The sequence below is a fragment of the Piliocolobus tephrosceles genome, chromosome 5, assembly GCF_002776525.5.
Source record: "Piliocolobus tephrosceles isolate RC106 chromosome 5, ASM277652v3, whole genome shotgun sequence".
Taxonomy (NCBI): Eukaryota; Metazoa; Chordata; class Mammalia; order Primates; family Cercopithecidae; genus Piliocolobus; species Piliocolobus tephrosceles.
The window spans coordinates 141,002,738-141,027,584 of NC_045438.1; the positions used below are offsets into that span (position 1 = coordinate 141,002,738).

Below are 24,847 nucleotides of genomic sequence, written 5' to 3' on the forward strand. Positions count from 1 at the left end.
AGTTTTCTCTGGCCATAAAATAGAAGATAGGAAGGATGTAAATTTTTATTCATATGGAGAGAAAAGACACAGTTGTCCCTATGTTATCTTGAAGAAAGCTCCTGTTCTTAATTCTCTAACTGTAATAATTCTCAAAGGACTATCTGTAAAACAAAGGAAACAACCACCTGCTAAATTCAGAATTCCAAAAAATTTAATTGTATCTTCTGTGTAATATAAACATCCATCTAATTGCCTTGCTTATTGATCATTCTTTAAAAATTATATATAAATTGGTTCTATGACCACTATAAAAGTACCTCTGTTTTATTTGTTATATAGAAAAGTTTAAGGTTCAATGTAATCTTTAAGGGACCTAAATTGGCATAATAATATTTTCATAATTGGGAGGAGGGGTTATGACTTTCCTTCAATGCTTGGGGAAAAAATCACTTTGCTGCTTGTGGCAGCAGTAAACTATAGCTGTAAGATTAGACAGCTTAAGGGTAATGCCAACACCAGATGTGGTAGAACAGTGCCAATCATAGAAAGTCAGAGTACCTACCTCTGTACTCCCTGTCACATGAGATGTATTTCTGTCCTAAGCCAATTGGATTATTCTTCCTTTATCCCATTTTTATTTTTTATTTTGCAGCTGAATGATGCATTCTAACTCAACAGTCTTACCACTTACCAAGTTCTCAAATCTATTCTGCATGATCCCCTCCTCTCTGATAAATCTCCTTCTCTGAGTCCTTTAGCTTCCTGCTCCCGTATGGATTAGTTGCATTCTAGGTTTCTTGAATAGCTGTCATCCTGTGGTTTTTCATTTTTGAGTTCCTAGATTGGATCCATCATTTCCTGAGTTCTATGTCTTTCTCTTTCTTCCTCCCTATTCTCCCTGTAGTATATATATTCAGTTTGCTTCTTAAAATGTAGGTCAGCTTTTTGAGTCGTCATAGGTTTATAAATGTCTTTATTCCAACTTCACATTTAATGTTATGCATAGCTATGGAATTCTGTGTTAAAACATTTTTGCTCCAGATTTTGAGACATTATTTTGTTTTCTCCTAACATTCATTCAAGGTTGCTGATGAGACGTCTGATGCAGAAAGAGTATTTTTCTCTTGTAGACTAATAACTTGCCCACCGCCACTACCTCTGAAAGCTGTTATAATCTGATGTAGTTTGCTATCAGTCTTATGCCACCGTGAGCAGGTTTATAAAAGTCTACTCCTGAAGGCTGAGGAAGCTGAGAGGCCAAAGAAAGAGGCTGACAATTCAGTTTGTCAGAAAGAAACATTTAGTAACAGAAGCCATGTCTTGAGTGGCAGCTAGACAAGATGATGGATCCTCACATTGTCACCGGCCAAACCCAGAGCTTATGAACCACAGGGGATTTGCCTTTTTTTTTTTTTTTTTTTTTTTTTTTGAGACAGGATATCCTTCTGTCACCCAGGCTGGAGTGGCCAGATCTTGGCTCACTGCAACCTCTGCCCTCCCAGGTCAAGCGATTGTCATTCCTCAGCCTCTGGAATAGCTGGGACTACAGGCACGCCCCACCATGCCAAAACCAATTTTTGTGTTTTGGGTAGAGATAGGGGTTTCACCGTGTTGGCCAGGCAGGTCTCAAACTCCGGACCTCAACTGATCTGCCCACCTCGGCCTCCCAAAGGGTTGAGATTACAGGTGTGACATACCACCTCCAGCCTAAGGGCAGGATTTACATATAGTAAGTATGTGATTACAATAACATCAAGGTTGTTTTCACCTAATTGCAGGATTTATTGTATCTCAAAGTAGAACTCTTAGAGGCATCCCCAGAACTGGGGTTAATCAGAAGTCAACATGGTGGATTAACATCCAAGATGGAGTGGCTTTCAGCCGGGCACGGTTGCAGTTGGCCAAGATCATGACACTGCACTCCAGCCTGGGCAATAGAGCTAGACTGCTAGCTAGCACACACACATATATACATATATATAATATTCATGCATGCGCATCTTTTTGTACTTTGTTACTTAGTATTATTTCCTTCATATCTTTTCACGAGAGACAGCAGATTGCCATAGTGAAGAGTGAGAGATGAATAAATATTTATTGAAATTATATGTAATGTCCTTTGATCATTGTACAGCTTAGGAGCCCATATTCAAACCTCTTTGATGATCATATGGTCTAGGAAAGAAAGTGCTTTGTTCATGTTACAAGAGAAAATTAAGGACAGCATCTTCACCATCCTCTTTCCTAGGATGAAAAAGCCTGCATTTTGTACAGTGTACAAGAAGAATGTAGATTCAACTCCTGGCTAGTAGGATCAACTCATTTGAAAATAAGCTCTAATTTTTTTTTTTTCCAGACAGAGTCTTGCTGTGTCACCTGGGCTGGAATGCAGTGGCATGATCTTGGCTCACTAGAGCCTCAGCCTCCTGGGTTCAAGCAATTCTCCTGCCTCAGCCTCCCAAGTAGCTGGGACTACAGGCACCTGCCGCCACACCGGCTATTTTTTGTGTTTTTAGTAGAGACAGTGTTTCACCATGTTGGCTAGGATGGTCTTGATCTCCTGACCTCGTGATCCACCCACCTCGTTCTCCCAAACAAGCTCTGATTTTAACAGTGTACAAAGTTGAAAAGTGCAATTTAACACATCTAAAATACATTAAGAAAAAGCATAAACGCAAAACAACGAGTAAATAACTAAGCTCTCTTTTGTGTGAAAAAGAGGAACAAATAATCAATATAAATGCAGTATTTAAATAAAGAAACCCAGTACGGATACATGAAAAATTAAGGACAGAGTTTACCTATAGAAGGTGGTGGTAAGAATTGAGCTGATGAAGAATAAAAATGGAAGGAAAGGCTGGGCTCTGTGGCTCACGCCTGTAATCCCAGCATTTTGTGAGGCCTAGGCGGGTGGATCTCCTGAGCCTGGGAGTTCGAGACCACTCTGGCCAACATGGCGAAACTCCGTCTCTACTAAAAATACAAAAATAGCTAAGCGTGGTGCTGCACGCCTATAATCCCGGCTATTCGGGAGGCTGAGGCAGGAGAATTGCTTGAACCTGGGAGACAGGGGTTGCAGTGAGCCGAGACTGGGCCACTGCACTCCAGCCTGGCCTACAGAGCAAGACTGTCTCAAAAAAAGAAAAAAAGATAACTTTTTAATATGTCTGTTTAAAGTTTTTTTAAAAAAATGTTTCTGCTTTGTATAATAATAAGGTGTTTTTATTTTTTACAAAACTCTTAAATTAAAAAAATATTTTTAAAGGTATGTATCCTGTTCATGTTGGAATAAGTGTTCAGAGTATATAAAACAAAGATCTTTGTCATTGTTATTATTGAAGTTTTGGAAATTTTTTCTATCTCACTTTATAATCTTGTTTTCTCTTAGACTGAAAAGAAGAAAACGGAATGACCCAGCATGAATGATACAAATGGTGGGTGGTTTTACATGTGATTTTTTTTTTTTTTAAGTAATCAAATAATTCGGCATTTTACTCGAAGAAAATTTCCCCAGGCAGAGGAGGACAAGAATCACAAAAGCCTCTAATCGTACCTCTGCCACTGTAAAGTGCCTGTAAGCCCTTTTGTTTTGTGGGTATGCCAAATTCCCAGACCAAATTAACTGCTCTGGAGTAAGGGAGGGCGCACCAAATTCACAGACTCGTTTTGCCTGGCGGAACACACAGATATACGTTTGATAGACATCTGGAATACCAGCGGTAAAACCACAGTGAACAATTGGCCCGTACGGGGATCGAACCCGCGACCTTGGCGTTATTAGCACCACGCTCTAACCAACTGAGCTAACCGGCCAGACGACTGGATGCCCTACTTCTACATTATAAATTACTATCAAACGGCATGCTTTATTGATATTTATCTTCGAACAGGTAATTACATTCATTTTGTTTTCCACTTTTCCTTCACCCGGACTGGGAGTGGCGGAGCTCCACATTGAACACCGAAGAACCCTGTTTCTTACGGGGAAACAGCTTTTCTTATCCTGCTAATTCTGATCCGAGAATATTCAGGACAACGTTCCCAATCGGGGCTTCCTTCCTTTTGCCTGGGGTGAATCCAAAGTTGCATCCAAGCTTGATATCTTGGCCAGCGGATCAGGCAACCGTTGGCCCACGGAGCCGTCTTATGGTTGAAAGGACGCGGCTCCCGAGTGAGTGGCGCAGTGTCCTCTCTGTTCTTGGAGACCCTTCAGGACAGGTCGGCTCTTCCCGAAGGTTTAGGGATCCAGGAACTGCACCCTCTCCCCGCCTAGCCTTGGGTGGTTCCTCTGTCACTACGACCCTGAAGTCTCAGGGGCGTGTCCCAGGCCTGTGACGCTACGCTCAAGAAAGTCACACACTTGCCGCTGCAGTTCCGGTCACAGGACGGCTAGATGCGCTCGAGAGCGAACTGGGATCCCCTGAGGCAAAAGGACGGTGGAGACAGCTTCTCTCGAGCATCTGACCTCGCCTCGTCCCTGGCAGAACCAAATCCCCCAAACAATAATAGGGATTACGGAGTCAGGGCGTTTCCGGCGTAAGGGCCGTTATCTGCAGGGGAGAAAAATTTTACGATCTGAAAAGGGAGGAGGAGGCGAGGCCGGGATTCGACAACTCAGAGGAAGCAGGCGTGAAACATTTGCCCCTGCGAGGTGCCCCGCTTCCAGACGGAGCCTGATGGCAAGTGACAACCCAGGGAGGGGCCACTGGAGCAGCTAATTCATGATTTACTGTCTGTTTTCTTGACAAGATTCTACTTTTACCCTCTTCCTACCACGACTGTTTCTGTTAGTTAAGGGTAATAATATTTTCAAAAGTTAATTGGCCTATGTACATTTTAATGCGCTCCTTATGCCCTCCCCCTCTATTTACACGTATATGCATATATGTATTTATATATATGTAAATTGTAAAGTCTTATCTTGGATATGCACTATTAGTATATAATGCGTTTAATGCTTTATATTCATGTCTTTGCCTTAGAAATGAGAATCATATCCTTTGACTAGCCAAATTTGCCATTTATTTTCTAACTTTACATTTCAACTCTTTGATTAGGAAAAATTAAAATTAGTTTAACATCATCAACAATAAATCACCTTCCTGTCCTTCAGCTCCTTTCACTAACTTTGTACTTTTTTTTTTTTTTTTTTTTGACAGGGTGTCTCTCTGTTGCCCAGGCGAGAGTGCAGTGGCGTGATCTTGGCTCACTGCAACCTCCGCCTCCCGGGTCAAGCGATTCTCGTTACTCAGCCTCCCGAGTAGCTAGGATTACAAGTGCGCGCCACCACGCCCGGCTGATTTTTGTATTTTTAGTAGAGACGGGGTTTCATGTTGGCCAGAACTCCTGTCCTCAAATGATTCGCCCGCCTCGGCCTCCCAAAGTGCCGCGATTACACGCGTGAGCCACCATGCCAGGCCTGTACATCATTTTAATCAACTAACAGATGTCTTCCTTTGTTTTGTTCTGTAGTGAAATGCTCAAAGTTTGTGGCACAGATTATTATTATCATTATTGTTTTACTAGGACACTTGTTATGGTAAATGATTCCTGAAAGACTGGGCCACATTTAGACTTACTTTGACCTCAAGAGACCACCGTAGGCATCAGTCGCTTGCTTTTTGTCATCCGTCAGTTCCCTAGGAAACAGACACTGAGATGGAGATTTGTGTGCGGGACGTTTATTGGAAACGCTCTCAAAATCAGCATCTGTGAGAGGGTGAGGTGAGCAGGACTGAGAAAAGGCAGAAGCTGAATTTAATACAGGCGCAACATACGTCCGGCCCATCTCACAAGTGTGTATAAATCTGGAATGGTCCTTCACAAATGTCCTTAATTATAGTAGGGAGGCGGGAAGGGCAGACCTATGAATTCCTCCATCAACAGTCATTGGATTTGAACTGCTCCGGTGGTGGAGTGACTTGGAGCAAGTGACTTCCCTTCCACTGAAGGTAGATCCCAGAGTCGGACCCAGATATGAGCCATCAGTAGTTAATATTCCTGTCGTTGAGGAATGAGGGCCACCACCCGGGGGATGGGGGAATCTACACTTGATCTTAGTCAAAAGGCCGAGAAGCAATAGGAGGGGGGGATCTGATAGATGCAGCACATATCCTCATAGTTCTTTTCCTACAGCAACCATGTATCAGACATGTGTTAATCTTCCACCAATAACCCCTGCTTCTCCACACTAACAGAGAACAGGTGTGGTTAAAACAAAATGATGGTTAATAAAAAGCCAATTCATTTTCCCTTTGAGATTCAGCAAAATTCCCTACCTGGCCACCAGAGCCTATAGTAAGTCTAGCGGTCTCCATGTTGGGACAACTTTTTCCTTCCTTCCTTCCTTCCTTCCTTCCTTCCTTCCTTCCTTCCTTCCTTCCTTCCTTCCTTTCCTCCTTTCCTTCCTTCCTTTTCTTTCTTTCTTTGAGACGGAGTCTCGCTCTTGTCGCCCAGCCTGGAGTGCAGTGGCAAGATCTCGGTTCACTGCAACCTCCGCCTCCCGGATTCAAGCGATTCTCCTGCCTCAGCCTCCTGAGTAGCTAGGATTACAGGCGCCCGCCACCACGCCAGCGAATTTTTGTACTTTTAGTAGAGACGGGGTTTCGCCATGTTGGCCAGTCTGTTCTGGAACTCCGGACCTCAGGTGGTCCGCCCGCCTCAACCTCCCAAAGTGCTGGGATTACAGGTGTGAGCCACCGCGCCCGGCCGGGACGACTTTTCAAGGGGAAATAGTCATTTCAATCCAGCCCATGTATTAATCCTTTCAAAATAAAGTGATTTGGTTTTCATTGAGACCTGGATGTCTATTTTTGTTTTGAAGCCGTCTAACAAACAAGTTGCTGGGATTGTTTCTAATTATAGAAGTGTGAAATAGTTTTCAAATAATATATAATTCAGGTTTTGTTCAGCTGCGGCTCCGTGGCTTAGCTGGTTAAAGCGCCTGTCTAGTAAACAGGAGATCCTGGGTTCGAATCCCAGCGGGGCCTTGCTTTCTGAACGTTACACGTTTTGTAATTTCACCTGGTGCAACTGAATTTACCACCAATAAATCCTGTAATATTCAGGCTTTTAAAAACCTTGCCAGAAAACAGTGGAGATACATTAGGCGAGAAGTGTAAAGTGCCAACAGTTGCATGACAACAAGCATTCCTGATTCATGATATCTTTAAGACACAGTATTTGTCCTATTGTAAGGCTAGGTAGCCTAACATAGCTGAGGTTAGCTCCTTTGCCCTACCGTTTGAGATCAAATGATGCAGATTCAACAGCTTTAGAAATAGGCACTTTTGGCCGGGCGAGGTGGCTCTCGTTTGTAATCCCAGCACTTTGGGAGGCCGAGGAGGGCGAATCACCTGAGGTCAGGAGTTCGAGACCAGCCTGGCCAATATGGCGAAACCCCGCCTCTACTAAAAACACAACAGTTAGCCGGGCGTGGTGGCAGACTCATGTAATCCCAGCTACTCCGGAGATTGAGGCTTGAGAATCGCTTGAATCCGGGAGGCGAAGCTTACAGTGTGACGAGATGGCGCCACTGCACTCCAGCTTGGGCGACAGAGAGACCCCGTCTCAAAAACCAAACCAAAACAAAACAAAAAACCAAAAAACAAAAAACAAAAATCCTCAACGCTGTTGGAATAGAGATGGCACTCAAAACGTTTTTACAATAGACCACTAATGACTTTTCTGATTGCTTTTTTGAGACGGAGTTTGGCTCTTGTTGCCCAGGCTGGAGTGCAATGGCGCCATCGCGGCTCATCGCAACCTCTGCCTCCCGGGTTAAGGCGATTCTCCTGCCTCAGCCTCCCGAGTAACTGAGATTACACGCATGCACCACCACGCCCGGCTAATTTTGTGGGGTTTCTCCATGTTGGTCATGGCTAGTCTCGAATTCCCGACGTCGGGTGATCCGCCCACCTCGGCCTCCCAAAGTGCTGGGATTACAGGGGTGAGCCACTACGCCCGGCCTTAAACTTTAAATTGATTACCATAATAGCTATTCTTCCTCTTTGAGTGATCCTGGACTTAGGATAACACCAAAGTTTCTGAAAAGAAGAGACTGTGATATCATCTTAAAGAATTATTAATGACAAAACTGATAAACTATTAACAATAGACTAGAGGCGAATGAAAAATGCATTTTAATATATGAGGTCTTTTCTAGGCAGATTTTCACATAAAAGATCTGAGAAAAACACCAAACCCTAAAGAGTAAGGTGTTTCTGTCTTATCTGCTGCTCTGTTTCTTTGGGTATTCTAAGACGTATTAATTATATGTCTATCTTTACTTACATATACAGGTACATATTCTTTACTCAAAAAGACTTTCCTTCTTCAGGGGCAAAATGCCACTTTTCCTAGGATCCTCAAATGGACAGCTCTGTGTGTGTGTGTGTGTGTGTGTGTGTGTGTGTGCGCGCACGCGCGCGCGCTCTCTCTCTCTCTCTCTTAAGTAAGCCTTGTGTTGCCTTAAGCTAACTATGTGGTTCTTTCTTCATGTCCAGGTGTTAAATCCTGACATTGAGCACTAAATAAACTTTACTTTATTTTATTTATTTGTGTGTTTTTTCTTTTCTTTTTTTTTGAGACGGAGTCTCACTCTGTCGCCCAGCCTGGAGTGCAGTGGCGGTCTCGGCTCACTGCAAAATCGGCCTGCCCGGTTCTCCTGCCTCAGCCTCCTCAATAGCTGGGATTACAGGCGCCCGCCACCACGCCAGGCTAATTTTTGTATTTTTTAGTAGAGAAGGGGTTTCACCACGTTGGCCAGGCTGGTCTCAAACTCCTGACCTCATGTGATCCGCCCGCCTCGGCCTCCCAAAGTGCTGGGATTACAGGCGTGAATCACCGCGCCCGGCGGGGCACTGAATAAACTTTAATAAATTCATTTGAATATTCCTGAAAAGGTGAAAGGTATGGCATGGCGATGATGGAAAATGTTGGGAAGGAGAAATAGTCTTAGGAGGCATTTCCATCTGGTATCTAACCAGAGAACTTTCAGCGTGTGAGGCGAACGTGTTAACAACTACATACAGAAAACAACTTCCTAACATTGTTATTCGACAGACTTGGCAGAGATATTTCTTGAGTCCACTGTTCTTATTACCTTCTATAGTACTTCTCTTTGTTAAGACTGTTTAATGCTAACGCTGTGTCCACAATTCCACATAAGCAGCACACCACTTAGGAATGTCCAACACTCACAGATTGTTTTAAGTTTTCTGAACCTTGATTAAAATCTAAACCATGATCACACCTGAAAAAATCTCAAGAATCTTGCCACTTTTCAGGACTGACATTGACATCTTGACTGGCAATCATTTTAATTTAGTAGAGACAGGATTTCACCCTGCTGGCCAGGCTGGTATCCAACTCCTGACCTGGAGTGTTCCGCCTGCCTCTGCCTCCCTAAGATTTTTTAAATCTTTGGTTTCAATCATTTTTATATAATTTGAGCAGTTATAGTTTTCTTTATGTTTATCTTTGTTGGCATTTATTGATGGAATTAAATTTGTGAGTTGATGTCAAATGTGTTCATTGACTAGTAGACATTAATAAATTTTTTAGAAAACCAAGAAACCAAAACTCTTCACTGGACGACATCTACAAGCCAAGAATTAAAGATTAGTTCCCAACCGCTCCAATTTCTCTCATCATTTTCAGATTAAAACATATCTTCCCCTCTTTTGGAGCCACCTCCCTTCTTCCCTGATTCAGCCCGCATATTCCCATTTAGTCTAATTTCTTTCCAAGCCCTGCTTCAAATCCTTGGATTTCCTCCCTAAGATTATGACCACTCCATTCAGTTCCTAATGACAAAAAATCACGTTCTTCGTCTAAGAGCTACAGAGGGAAGAAAAAAAAAAGCTCACTTCTAACCTATCTACAACCATCATTCTTCTTTTTATCTATCAAGTCTCAGATCTGGCGTCGTTTTCTCTAGGAGGTCTTCCTTGATGGGCACTGGTGCAGTTTTTAGTTTTTTGTTTGTTTGTTTTTTTGAGACGGAGTTTGGTTCCTTGCTGCCCAGGCTGGAGTGCAATGGCGCGATCTAGGCTCACCGCAACCTCCGCCTCCGCCTCCCGGGTTCAAGCAATTCTCCTGTCTCAGACTCCGGAGCAGCTGGGATTACAGGCATGCGCCACCACGCCTGGTTAATTTTTTTTTTTTTTTTTTTAAGGTAGAGACGAGGTTTCTCCATGTTGGTCAGGCTGATCTCGAACTCCTGACCTCAGCTGATCCGCCCGCCTTGGCCTCACAAAGTGCTGGGATTGCCGGCGTGAGCCACAGTGACCGGCCCCCAGTTTTTTGACTACTGTCAACAGGCTGCGCTGAACACTCCGAACAATATAGTCGATATATTTGGCGAACGCATTTCTGCTAGTGTCTGTCATCGGTATGTGACACTGGTGATTCCAATTAATGAGAAAAGTGAGGGTGAGAACAATACTACAATCGGAAACTTTTCTACAAAGAAAGAACAAATCCAAAATTTCTCAACTTGGGGCAATCAGGGAATTATATACTTTTACATTTCAAGGTAAGATGGCAGTTATACGAGGTTTCCGTAGTGTAGTGGTTATCACGTTCGCCTAACACGCGAGAGGTCAACGGTTCATTAAACTGGGCAGAAACATGTGGGCTAGAATAGGGTTTCGTGGCTGCCTTTTACCCACGAACCCGTTTGCGGTTCTGGACTTTAAAAGTACACAATTCTGAGCTCGATTTGTGGTCCAGAAGTCTAAAATGAAAGATTTCTGACGCCACTGACACTGAAGCCCGTGTCTCCCCAACTCCTCTCGCCCCAGTAGGTTTCCCGTCACTTTCCTTCCTCTTCTGGGGCTCAGAACCCTAGGAGGTGTCAATGCCAGGAGACGCCCACAGTCCAGGACTTGGCCTAGGCCGCTCAGGTAAGATTGGTTTCCTTGGAATCCCGTTTTAAACCTCTGGACCACAAACAAATCGAACTCAGAATTGTGTATTTTTAAAGTCCAGAAGCCCAAACGGGTTTGTGCGTGTAAGAGGGAATAGAAACCAAGCAGCAACAAAAATCAATCCCAACTCACGTGTTCCCGCCCGGTTTCGAACCGAAGACCTTTCGCGTGTTAGGCGAACGTGATAACCACTACACTACGGAAACCCCGCGTTGGTTTCCTCTTACCTCACTAAATTTGAGGGATTCCCGTAATTCGAAATTCCGCAGCGGCCGCCACCGAGTGTCAGTTAACGGATAACAGACGTATCGGGCAATTATTAGTAGTAGTACTATCGGTACTGTTAGTGCCACACAATATTTCTAAAACCCATCAAGTGTGCACGAGGAGGAAGAGTTGTGAGGAGAGAAGGGTAAAGGAATAAATAAGAAGATATTCCTGCCGTCAGCGGCCTGGATAATCTGTATTGGACTAACAGACTTGAATTTTCGTGACCGCCTTTCCCCCTCAAGTTTCCACCACCCGAGAAGATCCTCTGGGACTTGATTCTCAGCGGGGCTTGACCTTAGACATTTCAATTCCAGTGCGTTCTTCCCAGTGGGAATTCGGGGCCCGGCTTCGTGCGCACTGGGCGGACTCCGGGCCCAGCTCGCTGCCAGGAGCCTTCTGTACAAACGCGACCTTTTTCCAGGACTCAGCAATGAGCGTTCAGCTGGGTTCGAAGCGAGCTCCCAGCAGGCAACCGTCGTGAGTGAAGGAAGAGAACCCGACCGTTTCTGGAATCAGCTTAGTGTTCACGCCGTTTGCGAGATTTCTCTGAAATAAGAAAGAAAAAACGAAAGGGTTAAAAAGTTTAGCGACTTTGTATGTTTCGTCACCTATTTTAGTAAAAATCGCGAACTTTAGGACAGTTTTCTTCTGGGAAAGACATACACTCGAAGGGCGTTTCTACTTTCCTAACCTACGTTCAGAGAGATTATGTCCTCATTTTGTCTTCTAGTGTTAAACTCAGTTAACACCCTGCCTGCAATAAGTGACTCCCCGCAAGTGGCAAAGACTGGGCTCTCCTGATGGTCGATCGCCAACCCCCTACCCCCAGTGCACTAAGAGAACTCTCATGATCACGCTGATACATGAATTATTTCAAACTTATTGAAGGAAATTTAATTGACTTCCTTAGAGGTTAACTCACACCAGATCTCAGATTCTGGTTATTTTATATTTTGAGTCGGAATTTCACTCTTGTTGCCCATGCTGGTGTGCAATGGCACGTTCTTGGCTCATTGCAACCTCTGCCTCTCGGTCCGCCTCTCAGGTTCAAGCGATTCTCCTGGCTTAGCCTCCCAAGTAATCCCAAGTAATCCTGGGATTATAGGAATGTGCCACCACGCCCGACTAATTTTTAGTAGAGACGAGGTTTCACTATGTTAGGCTGGTCTCGAACTCCTGATCTCAGGTAATCCACCCGCCTCAGCCTCCCAAAATGCTGATATCACAGGCACGAACCACCGCGCCGAGATTCTGGTATTTTGACAAGATAGAGGAAAGAGGAGGCAGAAATTAACATTTTAAGAATCTGGGCCGGGCTTGGTGGCTTACACCTGTATTCCCAGCACTTTGGAAGACCGAGGTGGACAGATCACCTGAAGTCAGAAGTTCGAACAGGGCGAAACCCTGTCTCTACTAAAAATACAAAAATTAGCCGGGCGCGGTGGCTCACGCCTGTAATCCCAGCACTTTGGGAGGCCGAGGCAGGCTGATCACCTGAGGTCAGGAGTTTAAGACCAGCCTGGCCAGCATGGCGAAACGCCATCTCTACTAAAAATATAAAAAATAGCCGGGCGTGGTGGCACACTCCTGCAATTCCAGCTACTTGGGGGGCTAAGGCAGGAGAATTGCTTGAACCCGGGAGGCGGTTTGCAGTGAGCCGAGATCACGCCATTGCACTCCAGCCTAGGCAACAAGAGCAAAACTCTGTCTCAAAAAAAAAAAAAAAAAAAAAAAAAAGAACCTGATATATATACTACACATGTTAGAGGTGTTATCTTCTATAACACTTCTTATATATAAATTCCTGAAATGCCGTGCGTGTCTAACTTTTAAATGCTGCTTCATCTGCAAATCATGGTTTGCTGTCTCCTGCAGCCTATGCCTCATACTCCGTGAACTCCACGCAATCAGTCTCTCTCACGACTGGACTTTGCACCTGAGGTTCCCTCTAGCTGAAAAGCTTTGCGTTTGGCTTTGCCTAGTTAGTTATCTTTAGCTCGTGACTGGATCTCAGGGAAACTATTTTTTCTTTAGGAAAGACGTCCTTAAACTGCATTAATGAAAGTCCTATATTCCTCATAGTACCATGAGCTTTCTTCCGTTGCCAATTTTACATTTGTAAGTGTAATAACTAGATTGATGTCGGTCTCCCTGGAATGTAAGTTGCATTTGGACAGGAACAGTGTCTGTTCTTGCTCGTCAATGAATCCATACTGCTTTGCCCTCAATGAATACCTTTAAATGTAAGCCTGAGCCCTTACCACGATTCTCTAAGTAAAGTATTCTTTTCCTAATTTTAAGTTGAAGCACCGAGGCTTGCAGCGATCATCTGTCTTGCCTAAGAGTGGAGGCAAGACAATGTACAATGGTACATTCCTTAATGTACCATTGGATGTGGGTATATTTTTAACAAATCTCCAAAGTTCTGATCTTTGTAATTCCCTGGAAACTAATAATGGAAATCACTAGAACGATAGTAATATCTACAATTTATTACCAGCCATTAAACCAAGTATTTAATGATTTTTCATACGTAAACGAACAAAGCAAGCCTAAGGTGTAGGTGTAATTGTTACTTACAATCATTTGCCTTTCTTATAGATGCAGAGGTTGAGGAGTGGGGAGGTTAAATAATATAAATAACTTCCTCAAGCTCACACAAGTTATAGAACTTGGAACCAGTATTTCTATCCATGTGTGTCTGAGGTCAAAGTATTCCTCACGGTCGGGCGCGCTAGCTCACACCTGTAATCCCAGCACTTTGGGAGGCCAAGGTGGGTGAATCACGAGGTCAGGAATTCGAGACCTGGCCAACATGATGAAACCCCGTCTCTACTAAAAATACAAAAAATTAATTGTGCGTAGTGGCGGGCACCTGTTATTTCAGCTACTCAGGAGGCTGAGGCAGGAGAGTAGCTTGAATCTGGGAGGCGGAGGTTGCAGTGAGCCAAGATCGTGCCACTGCACTCCAGCTTGGATGACAGAGTGAGATTCCATCTCAAAAATAAAAAAAAAAAGAAAAGTATTCCTCATTATTTCAGTTTTCTGGAAAAAGGAAGGGTCTATGAAAATATATGGGTATTAATAGGGTGAAACTGAGCATATAATATGAAAGTGATTTTTACAGTATAGGGAGAGGCAGAAAAAACTCAATATAGAGACACTCTGAGGACATGGGGAGTTGCCAGAGATAACTGTTACAAATAGTATGCTTGTTATTGGTACTACTTCCTGGAGAAAATGGGAAGTGCATATTTCAGAGTAAATGGAGGATGTTTTTCATGTAAAAGAATTTGTATGAACAATGGTACCAATGCCCAGGAAATATTCCCTAATGCAAATTAAATGTATTGCTACCCTTGGATGTGGGTATTAGAGAAATTCTAGTCTGCCAGGCGCAGTGGTTCACACCTATAATCCCAGCAATTTGGGAGGCTGAGTTGGGCAGATCATCTGAGGTCAGGAGTTCGCGATCAGCCTGGCAAACATGGCAAAACCAGGTCTCTATTAAAAGTACAAAAAAAATTAGCCAGACTTGGTGGCACTAATTCCAGCTACTCAGGAGACTGAGGCAGGAGAATTGCTTGAACCCAAGAGGCAGAGGTTGAAATGAACGGAGATCACACCACTGCACTCCAGCCTGGGCAACAGGGTAAGACACTGTCTCAAAAAAATAAAAAATAAAAAGAAAGAAAGAAATTCTAGTCAGATACATGGTTCTTTTGGTGAAAGCTGTTTGTTTTGGTAGCAAGAACCATTCCACTTCCCTTAGAGTCCTTTCCCTTTCCACATTTCAGCCTAATTTGCCTCCTTGCCCTCCTCAACTACACTGTCTTCCTCTAAGTCTCCCTGGAAGATCGAGGCAGGAAATGTGAATATCTGAGCTTTACTCTTGGTGTTTATTGTGTTGTGTCCCTGGGAAACTCAATGACCTCTCCGAATTTTATTTTCTAATCTGTGAAATGGGATAATGAAATCTGTATTCTAATGTATTTTCAGCAAATATTTATTGAATGTCACCCATATCTCTTCTAGGTATTAGTAATCTGACAGTAAATAAATATCTTGCCTTCATGGAGTTTGCATTCTCATAGGGAAGGCAGACAATACACAAAAACAAATAAGTTATATAGTGTGTTTTTAAAATGATCATAAGTGGGCCGGGCATGGTGGCTCATGCCTGTAATCCCAGCACTTTGGGAAGCAGAGGCGGGTGGATCATCTGAGATCAGGAGTTCAAGACGAGCCTGGCCCAACATGGTGAAACCCTGTCTCTACTAAAAATACAAAAATTAACAGGGCGTAGTGGCAAACACCTGTAATCTCAGCTACTCAGGAGGCTGAGGCAGGATACTTGCTTGAGCTCAGGAGACAGAGGTTGCAGTGAGCCGAGATCATGCCACTGCATTCCAGCCTGGCGGACAGAGCAAGACTGTCAAAAAAAACCCAAAAAAAACAAAAACAAACAAACAAATTGAGCCCTGAGATATCCTCGTAGAATGATGAAGGAGAGCAGGAAGAACCAGCAAAAGAGAAGTTGAAGGAGACAATAAGTGGTGAAAAAACAGACAAATAGATCAATGACAAATAGATCTAGAGAGACCAGAAATAGACCCGCACAAATATAGTAGTCAAGTAGTCAATCTTTGACAAAGAAGCAAAGTCAACACAATAGAGCAAAGATAGTCTTTTCAACAAACGGAAACAATCGAACAACTGAACTTCCACATGCAAAACAGTGAACCTAGACACAGACTTTACACCCTTCACAAATATTAACTCTAAATGGATCACAGCCCTAAATGTAAAATGCAAAACTGCTAAACTAAAATATAACAGGAGAAAGCCTAGATGAAAATGGATATGGCAATGATATTTTATTTTACTTTATTACTCAATTAGAAAATTTTATTGAAACAATGTGAATGACTCTTATATGTGTTGGGTAAGGAGAGAAGAAAAAGCATGAACCGGAGAGAGGAACAGGAAACAGACAATTGAGTCTCCGGGGATTTGTTCCAGCAACAAAAGCAGCCACTAAACACCAAACAAGTTTCCGATGCATAAAGAGTCAGATAATAAGATTAAGACACTATTATGTCTCCCAGGAGCTTGTTGTTGAAAGAGAGAGACAAATATATAAAAAGTGACAAACACAAACATGGAGGCATTAACCTGCTGTGGGAACCTTAAAGAGTGAGAAAGTCAAAGAGCCTAACACGACTTTCTAAGAGACAAAGCCGTCTCCCGAGGCTGTGATGGCCGAGTGGTTAAGGCGTTGGACTCGAAATCCAATGGGGATTCCCCGCGCAGGTTCAAATCCTGCTCACAGCGTCGCTGTTTTCTGGTTGGATTTCCAATTTGCTACTTTCATCATTCCCCGACCCCCAGGGGTTAGTGCTCCTGAGGATGGAAATGGAAAGCTGTGAGTGCTATCGCTGTGGCTTTTACAGCGCGCGCACACTTGTGGAAATGTACATTAAGAAGTACGTAACTCGGGAGTCTGAGGCAAGAGAATCGCTTGAACCTGGGAGGCGAAGGTTGTAGTAAGCTGAGGTCGCGCCACTGCACTCCAGACTGGGCGATAGAGTGAGACTGTCTCAAAGAAAAATAAAATATTGGTTGTCTTATGTCTAATCATAATGGCACAGACAAGATAGGTGCAACGTTGAAAATATAAGGAATACAATTTCCCTTTTAGGTTAATAGTATGACAGCTTTCTTAAAGCATTCTCAGGCAGCAATCTTTACTTCGTATTTGTCCTGATCTCACAATATTTTTGGTGGGAGCCAAAAAATTTAGGATGATAACAATCTATCATATGTATTAGTTGCTCTTCAAAGCATTTTGTATCAACGAGGAGACAGAGGCACAAAGAGGATACATTTTGGTTTCTGACTACCTTCTTAAACCCATACGAAACTTCCTCTCCTTATAAGCACTTCGCCATTTTCCACTCCTTTGCCTACTTTGAATAGCTATGCAAGTAAAGTTCCTTGTTTCTAAGTTTCCATGTCAAATGTGATTCTGAAAAATGTGTACTTTCCTGAATTCTTGCCTCCTTGTTAAATTTGAGTGTCTTCATCTGCTACTTTGAGTTGTAATACCGTTTTACAATAAACTTCTCCCTAGTCAGTGGGTACTTGTTTTTTCCTTTTGGATGAGAAAAGGAAAAAACTATGACTAATGCCTCCAGAAATGTATTACAAAGCACTTTACTTTTTGCAGTATCTAAATTTAAAATAATACAGATTGCTCATTACTAATCCACATACATCATTAGTGCCCTATGTAAGTATATTAAAAATGAAGTTCAGGCCAGGCGCGGGGACTCACGCCTGTAATCCCAGCACTTTGGGAGGCCGAGGCTGGCGGATCACCTGAGGTAGGAAGTTCAAGATCAGCCTGACCAACATGGAGAAACCCTGTCCCTACAAAAAATACAAAATTAGCCGGGCATGGTGGCACATGCCTGTAATCCCAGCTACTTGGGAGGCTGAGGCAGGGGAATCGCTTGAACTCAGGAGGCGGAGGTTGCGGTGAGCCGAGATCGCGCCACTGCACTCCAGCCTGGGCAACAAGAGCCAAACCCCAAAAAAAAAAAAAAAAAAAAAAAAAAAGAGAGAGAAAAGAAAAAAGAAAGAAATTCAGGCAAAAGCAACTGATTGGCCTGAAAAATAAATTACAAAAAGCTCAAAAGTAGGCACACACATAAAAGGGAAGATAGAAACACTAATAATGCTTTGAAGACATTCATCTTAGCACATATATAATGTTTCAAAGGTGAAAATTGGTCATTATTTTCAATAAAGACACTTTATGTGAATGTCTATTATGCCAACAAACCACAAAACAAAACATGCTTTCCTGGAATCAGTGCGGTTTGGGGGTTTTAATCGCTACCTAAATAAAGATACAATCTATTTTTTTTTTTCTGGCCCCAATAGTATAACACAACATAATTATGAAAACAGTAACAGCGAAATCGAATTACGGGCACGGGCCAGTGGCGCAATGGATAACGCGTCTGACTACGGATCAGAAGATTCTAGGTTCGACTCCTGGCTGGCTCGCTTATACCTATCGTTTTCCTTCTTCAAAGCCGTATTAACAATCCTGTTCTGAATGCCCTTTTCCAGAGTGGTGCTGTTGTTACTTGAATGTGAAAGAGACAAGCGTCGAAGGAGCCAACCTACAAGATTTTGTTTCTACCTTTCATCTCTTTCTCAACTTGAGAAGGGAGAAAGGAGAAAAAGACCATTAGAAAGCTTAAAAATCAAAGAAGCTTAAAAAAATTTTTTTTTCCACGTAAATATTCTTCATCAGTGTTTTTTTTTTCCATTGGGAGAAGTCCACACTCCTGGCCTCTCTGAGGCACAGCTCTTTCCCTGGGCATGACTGTTGTCAAAAAGAAAGGGGACATCTGAAGAAACGTTGAATCCATAAAGGCAGGGCTGTGGGGGATGCGGGATGCAAGCTGCTCCTTGCGTCAGTTGGGCCCCCTACACAGAGCTCAACTGTGAAGTCGGTGGACCCAACTCAGCTTCAACATCGCCCCCATCCACCACTCCCGCCACGGGCCTCTTACCCGCCTCCCAGGTCCCCACCACTTTTCCTCCGCCCTGAGATCCTCAAGAAATAGAAGACAGGAGAATCGGCAGGGACAGAGATAGACAGACAGATGACAGATAGATAAATAGATAGATGGATAGATAGATAGATAGATAGATAGATAGATAGATAGATAGATAGATAGGAAGATAGATAGATAGACAGACAGACAGACATCCCAGAAGAAGATGAGTGTGGAAGGTGGCAGCTTTGGGGCGGTATCTGAACAGATGGACCTCCTTTCTCAGCGACGAGGAAGATGGTGGAGGACAGAGAGGCTGGGAGGCAACCAGAGTCAAGCGGCGGAAAATTCCTCAAACTAAACCAAAAGAGCATCTTAATATGTGGCTCGGTTTCCGAACGTATAGCTTGGATCTTCGCTCTGCATCTCAGGTGAGTTTACTAAAGTTACTTACCAGTGTGCGCTGTCAGGGGCATTGCGGGTAAACAAATGGAACCACAAACCTGGTAGTCCAGGTGTGTTGGGCTGTGGACAGGTCGAACGGAGAATTGGCGATTCTTAAAACACCGCATTCACTTCCATGCTCTTTAAGCTAAATGGGAGAAATTTTCCGTGAAAGCCAGTGGCAACCTCACGTGGAGTGGACATTTATTTGCCTTGGAAACTGCCCGGGATCAGAAAAAAAGAACGAAGCACAGCTGTTACGGGAAACAAAACCTCGCATCTTGCTGCTATTAGTACCGCACTCTCACCAAGTCACTGGCCACTCCGAGCCTGCTTCCCTTTCCCTACCGAAACTCGTTTAAAGCGTCAAAATAATATTGTCTCCCTTTGAATATTGAGAATGAAAAAAAAAATTGAAAAAAGTGTATATTGCTTCCTAATGTTTCACTAAAAACTAAGCAGGCAATTCTCATACCTCTTCTTAAATTTCCCATTCCCTAAAACACATCCATCTAGCTGCCACACTACCCCAACCCTAGTTTCTTCAATACATTCTCCCTAATGCTTACATCTTTTCTGTTGTTCTTTGTTTTGGGACGGAGTTTCGCTCTTGTTGCCCAGGCTGGAGAACTATGGCGCGGACTCAGCTCACCGCAACCTACGCCTCCCGGGCTCAAGTAATTCTCCTGCCTCAACCTCCCGAGTAGCTGGGATTATAGGCATGAGCCCAGTTTATTTTGTATTTTTAATAGAGACGGGGTTTCACCATGTTGGTCAGGCAGGTCTCCAACTCCTAAACTCAAATGATCCCCCCGCCTTGGCCTCCCAAAGTGCTGGGATTACAGATACCAGCCCCGCGACCGGCCTGTTCTTTTTATTTTTTACAATAAAGGGAAACGAAAGTAAACAGCCTCTCGCTGGATGAGTAAAACAGCGGCTTATTCAGCGGTTATTCGAGAGGCTTGAGTTAAAAGAACCCCATCACGGTAAGCAACGGCCCAACCGTCACATCCAGTGGCCCGTAGGGGAATCGAACCCGCGATCTTAGCGTTATCAGCATCACGCTCTAACCAACTGAGCTAACCGGCCACACGGCTATTGCCGCGTTTTGAGGGAAAACATGTATAAATTGATTGACATTTTTGTTTTTCTAAATAAAACAGTTTCTTTTTTCTTTCTTACTCCTTTCAAAAGAGACCTTTAAGACTATATTCACAGACTTTAGCAAGGAAGTCCAAACTATTTTAACTCTGAGCCAGACTAGAAAATCCGCGGACGATATGGAAAAAGCACTGCAATAGGATTTTCAACGGTGAGTGAAGGGAACCTCCTCTTTTCATTTTATTTTTGTTGTTGTTAGACAGCAATTTTTTGTTTTTGTTTTTGTTTTTGTTTTTAAACAGCACTGCTCCTTGCGGGGTATGGCTAATTCAAAGGCAGTACGCCCAGAGTAGGCAGCTGTCTCTTTTTAGAGGCACGTCAGTGTACTGGATCACAAGTTGCAAACTTCCCTTTAGTGACTTGTAACTTAAGGACCTATTATTTTCAAGTTGGTTCAAGACAACGCCGCCGAAAGGAAGGCGAATGGGGTTGAGGGAAGGAGTCACGCCTTCTCGGTGTCTCTGAAGTCACAAACGTAAGCATTGATGTCATCGGCGAAGATATCCAGGGATGGAAACTGAGGTAGCCCAGCAGTACCGAAATCCCATAGTAAACCTGGTATGTTTTTTGAGGGTGGTAGAAAAGGGCCACAGAGGTTTGCAGAAGGGCAAGATTGTGGTGACACTCTACTAGGTATTAAGTCTCATTTAACAGCACTTGTGTGTCACTCAAATTCCAACTTGGGAACCGAAGGATTTCAGCCCGAGTTGGAGAGGCCAGAATAAGTGACATGCGCTCTTTCATCCTTGGTCAGGCTACTGGTTTTACCACCTGGATACAAGTTGAAAGAAACCTCCTGCAGCGTCAGGAACTATCTCTCTACATGTGCCTGGAGTTTCCTTTGTGTTTTTGGAACTTTCAAGAACTAAAAAACTTTTAACGAATATATTAGCAGTTAAATGAATCAAACGATTTTGTTGATTCTAAAACTGACGCTGGCGCGAGGAAGAAGTGTTGGAATTCTAGTGTTACTCTTAATGTATTCAGCGGTTACAGACCGAAGTACCACCAGGAGCTTCGATGTTTTATTCTTCTAGTCCTCAAGAGCTTTTATCCTAGGTGTCAAGAACTGAGGCTTCTACTTGCTCAAAGATAACCTGAAAGGAAACTCTGTGATACAGTTCCTGCAGTCACACATCCTCTTCACCCGTCCCAAAGAATTACATTCTGGCTTTTGAGGATCCCTCTTGCACATTCCGACTGGTGTTTATAGACCTCCGAAGTTCACATGTAAAGCCACAGCAAAGGAAAGAACTTGTTATGTATGACATCAACACCGGAAAGATTACCCTTTTTTCCTCCTTCGGACAAATGGGAGCTAATCTTCTAGCATTCCTGTACTCTGTTCTGAGACTTATTGGCGGGCAGAGCTCTTCCTACTGTCCTGACTCTGACAGCACCAGCCTGGGTACTCGCTCTTTCTTTTGTAACCAAAAGCAAATACTCTTGGAGAAAATCTGCACCTGGGACTAGAGAAATCACATTTGTTTTGCTAGTAACATCTAAGATTCACATCTGTTCTCCTCACCCCACCCCCACCTTCAATTGTGTTTCCCGGTGCAGGGAAGGTCCCAGATCCAAAAATCGTATTATTCTTTACTTTCTTTAAATGAAATACTATGTGTTAACGTTACCAGCAGTGATTCCAGACAAAAACAAGAGTTCAATACAAGGTTTTCTGTCCTTCCTTAACCGTAAACATGGTATAAAATAATGATCAAATCTCCCTTGATCTTATATCCTAACTATCCCCATATCCTCCTCAGAGACTATCGAATTTCTTACTTTCTTATCTTCCCTAAAATAATCTATGCATAATCAAGCATATCATTACTATCTTCACCTACATTATTGACAATACAGGGGAACATCTGTCACAAGTGTCTTGTAAGATATATATATATATATTTTTTTTTTTCTTCCTTTCTCTCTCTCTTTTTTTTTTTTTTTTTTAGACAGAGTCTCTCTCTGTCGCCCAGGCTGGAGTGCAGTGGTGCAATCTCGGCTCACTGCAGCCTCCGCCTCCTGGGCTCAAGTGATTCTCCCGCCTCAGCCTTCCCAAGTAGCGGGGATTACAGGCACGCACCACCACACCCGGCTAATTTTTATATTTTTAGTAGAGACGGGGTTTCATCATATTGTCCAGGCTTCTGTCGAACCCCTGACCTCAGGTGATCCGGCCGCCTCAGCCTTCCAAAGTGCTGGGATTGCCGGTATGAGCCACCGATCTTGGCTTGTAAGATACTTTCAAAATATTTATGTCATATTCCAGATTAGGTTATTTTAATTATCTAAGACTGCCTCAGGAAAAATACTTAATCAATACTTTTTTTTTTTTAAATCTAAGACTGCCTCAGGAAAAACACTGAATCAATACTAACTATATCTATATATATATATTTTTAAAGAAATGTGGATGACCTCACCATGTTGTCCAGGCTGGCCTTGAAACCATAGACCCAAGTGATCCTCTTGCCTCAGTCTCCCAAGTATCTGAGGACACTGTGCTTCAGCACCTGCCACTGTGCCCAGCTCATTTATTTTACAATGTGAATATATATATATATATGCATGCACATATGTGTGTGTATGTGTATAATCACATATAACCTTAGTATTACTAAAATTCAGGTTATTTTTAATATGTCATCTCTTGCTTCTCTGCACAGTAAAAATGACTAGTCATGCACTGGGACTGTCCCTGCAACTGAAAACAATTAAAATGCTGTATAAAACAAGCAAAACTTCTAAAAAAAATTCAAAGTGCTGATAATAATTTAAGAATTTCACAGACCAAATTCTGAGTGAAAGTAGAAACAGGGAGTTAAGCATAGAATTGGAAGTGCTTGGCCAGGCTTGATGACACGCCTGTAATCCCAGCACTTTGGGAGGCCAAGGCGGGTGGATCACCTAAGGTCAATAGCTTGAGACAAGCCTGGCCAACATGGCGAAACCCCATCTCTACTAAAAAAATACAAAAATTAGCTGGGGGTGATGCCAGCGCCTGTAATCCCAGCTACTTGGGAGGCTGAGGCAGGAGAATCGCTTGAACCCAGGAGGGGGAGGTTGCAGTGAGTCGAGATCCAGCCACTGCACTCCAAACTGGGTGACAGAGTGAGACTCTGTCTAAAAAACAACAACAAAAAAAGTGCTTATGCCCTGATTTTTGTGTGTTTCATAATATCATAACATGTGAGTGCGGCCAGGCACGATGGCTCACGCCTGTAATCTCAACACTTTGGGAGGCCGAGGTGAGTGGATCACGAGGTCAGGTGACCGAGACCATCCCTAGCCAACATTGTGAAACCCCGTCTCTACTAAAAATACAAAAAAACTCTTGAACCCAGCAGACAGAGGTTGCAGTTAGCCGAGATCGCGCCACGTCACTCTAACCTTGGCAACAGAGTGAGACTCCGTCTCAAAAACAAACAAAAAAACATGTAAGTACACACTGAATGAGGTATTGAATAAGCTTGCTTTCTTCCCCTCAACGAATTACTAAAATCTGTGGAGGAGCTCAAGTTTATGGGCGTGGAACTGCGTTTTGTGAAATGACTTACAAGAGCCCTTTTCATTATAACGGCAAATGCACGTATTCCTTACCACACAAATTAAATGTCAATATGGACTTACATATTGGTAGATGGCTGACATTTGGTGCGGGGCCAGTATTACACAGTTAACGTGGCCAAGCGTTAATTTAGCAGGGTCAACATGTACAAAAAAGTCCTGAAATGGCTGCCGAAACCCAGGATTGAACCAGAAGCCTGTAGATATTCAATCTAAAGCTCTCCCAACTGAGCTATTTCAACCATCGGTAAGGAAAATTTTTTTTTTTAATTTTTTTGTCAGTTGTTTTCAAAATCGCCCTTCCTGAACACCCTCCTAGTTTCCTTTCTGGGTGCTATATTTCACAGAAAGTAAAACATACATAGTTCCTTAGGATATTAATTGGATGGGCATAGGGATTTGGTGATTCAAAACTTCCTGCTGAAATGGGATGCTTCCTAGAATTGAAGACACTACTAGACACCACCATCTAGGATAATTTCTTTTCTTTTTCTTTTCTTTTTTTCAAGACAGTTTTGCTCTTGTTGCCCAGGCTGGAGTGCAATGGTGCGATCTCGGCTCACCGCAACCTCTGCCTTCCCGGTTCAAGCAATTCTCCTGCCTCAGCCTCCCAAGTAGCTGAGATTACAGGCATGTGCCACTATGCCCAGTTAATTTTTTTTTTTTTTTTTTTTTTAAATACAGATGGGGTTTCTCCATGTTGGTCAGGCTGGTCTGGAACTCCTGACCTCAGGTGATCCGCCCGCCTAGGTCTCCCAAAGTGCTGGGATTACAGGCGTGAGCCACCACTCCCAGCCGGAAGTATTGAGTTTTAGGAAAAATGAAGGATTAGGTGCATATATTTACTTAATATACATTTCTTTTTGGCCAATTCTACATAAGGCTAAACACACTAATCTAGGAATAATAATTATT

General features: G+C 43.2%; 6 non-coding genes across 6 annotated transcripts; 3 read left to right on the forward strand and 3 right to left on the reverse strand.

The window, feature by feature from the left end:
* Window positions 1-3,721: 3,721 nt before the first annotated feature.
* On the reverse strand, window positions 3,722-3,795 carry TRNAI-AAU. The gene has a single exon. It is a non-coding gene; the product is annotated as a tRNA-Ile (tRNA).
* Window positions 3,796-6,897: 3,102 nt separating this feature from the next.
* TRNAT-AGU lies at window positions 6,898-6,971 on the forward strand. Its single transcript has one exon. It is a non-coding gene; the product is annotated as a tRNA-Thr (tRNA).
* Window positions 6,972-11,046: 4,075 nt separating this feature from the next.
* Window positions 11,047-11,119, reverse strand: TRNAV-AAC. Its single transcript has one exon. It is a non-coding gene; the product is annotated as a tRNA-Val (tRNA).
* A 5,316-nt stretch (window positions 11,120-16,435) lies between these two features.
* TRNAS-CGA lies at window positions 16,436-16,517 on the forward strand. The gene has a single exon. It is a non-coding gene; the product is annotated as a tRNA-Ser (tRNA).
* Window positions 16,518-18,184: 1,667 nt separating this feature from the next.
* TRNAR-ACG lies at window positions 18,185-18,257 on the forward strand. Its single transcript has one exon. It is a non-coding gene; the product is annotated as a tRNA-Arg (tRNA).
* Window positions 18,258-20,216: 1,959 nt separating this feature from the next.
* On the reverse strand, window positions 20,217-20,290 carry TRNAI-GAU. Its single transcript has one exon. It is a non-coding gene; the product is annotated as a tRNA-Ile (tRNA).
* Window positions 20,291-24,847: the final 4,557 nt, after the last annotated feature.